Below are 1,292 nucleotides of genomic sequence, written 5' to 3' on the forward strand. Positions count from 1 at the left end.
AATTTTCCATCTCAGTCTTTTATAGGAAACACTTCCTTCCTAATGCTGCTTCTACACTTTTCCTCCTAACCTGCTATTTTCTTCAAAGTTGTCAAATTTTGTCATTTTCCTGAATTGATTGTAATGATCAGGTATTTTTCTTTCATTTTTTAAATTTGGTATATTCTATTGAATGGCTTTCATGATTATGCCATGTTTCTATTAAACATATAAATTTAACCTGGTCATTAGCAGGTAATTATAAGTTGAGATTTCAAAATCAAATTTCTTATATTTTATTTAGTTTTTTTATTAAAATTGCTTAGATGTATTTTTCTATGGTTCATCTTGTTGTGGCTTTGATATAGTGTCTAATCTCTTCCTTTCTTCAATAAGGATTAAGAAAGATGTTCTTTATTCTTAAATTATATTGAATAGAATTCTCTATAGAGTAACAATTCTCTCTCATTTTTTAAAGAGAGCATTTTCAATAAAATTTCTCATTATGAAAAACTAAACTCTCAATATTTTATTTCGTGTTACTTGAAATTTTTCACTGACAGTAAGATAAACTTAATTACCTAAGGAAAGCACTAATGGTTCTTCCCTTTTATGCAATGAGTCATGCTTTGCTTTTAACTTTACAAAAAATATGGTATTCTTTACTTCCATGTTTCTTTCTTCCTTGGAGCATTTCTCCCACAATGTATTAAAATCATTAATTTTCTCAATGCTAAAATGGCATTCACTTAGCCCCTTAGTTTCCTAAGAGATATTCATTGCATCTGATGATGCAGATGTTATTCACAGTACTAATGATGGCTAAAGTTTGACAGACTCCCCAGAGGACAGAACATTAAGATGAGCTCCAGGAAAAATTGCTCTTCTTGTTAGGTTAACGAGTCCCATGACTATTCTTCAAATATTTGATTTGCAAAATGTTTTTGCAATATTCTAAGACCTTGGCACATTATTTCATGCAGTAATATCTTAATTTTTTTTCTTATTTTTATACCAATATGCTATGTGGTATTTTAACTCTACATAGTAGGGTTGGAGACACATGTTTAGAGTGCTAACTGTCTACATTTTAAGATGTTCATTCTGTAATTTCAGGACATTCTAACATATCTCATAGAAAAGAAAGTATGATAAGGATATACACAAGGTATTATTTAGAAATCTCAGATCTAACTTATCTGTTTGAAATTCATGTCTATTAAAACATATTAGTGAAAATGCTATTGAGAGATGATTAAGATGTGGGTCAGGGTCAGAATCAAGGTTAGGTTAGAGTCAGGGTCAGGGATTAG

The sequence above is a fragment of the Mastomys coucha genome, unplaced genomic scaffold, assembly GCF_008632895.1.
Source record: "Mastomys coucha isolate ucsf_1 unplaced genomic scaffold, UCSF_Mcou_1 pScaffold7, whole genome shotgun sequence".
NCBI classification, from domain to species: domain Eukaryota; kingdom Metazoa; phylum Chordata; class Mammalia; order Rodentia; family Muridae; genus Mastomys; species Mastomys coucha.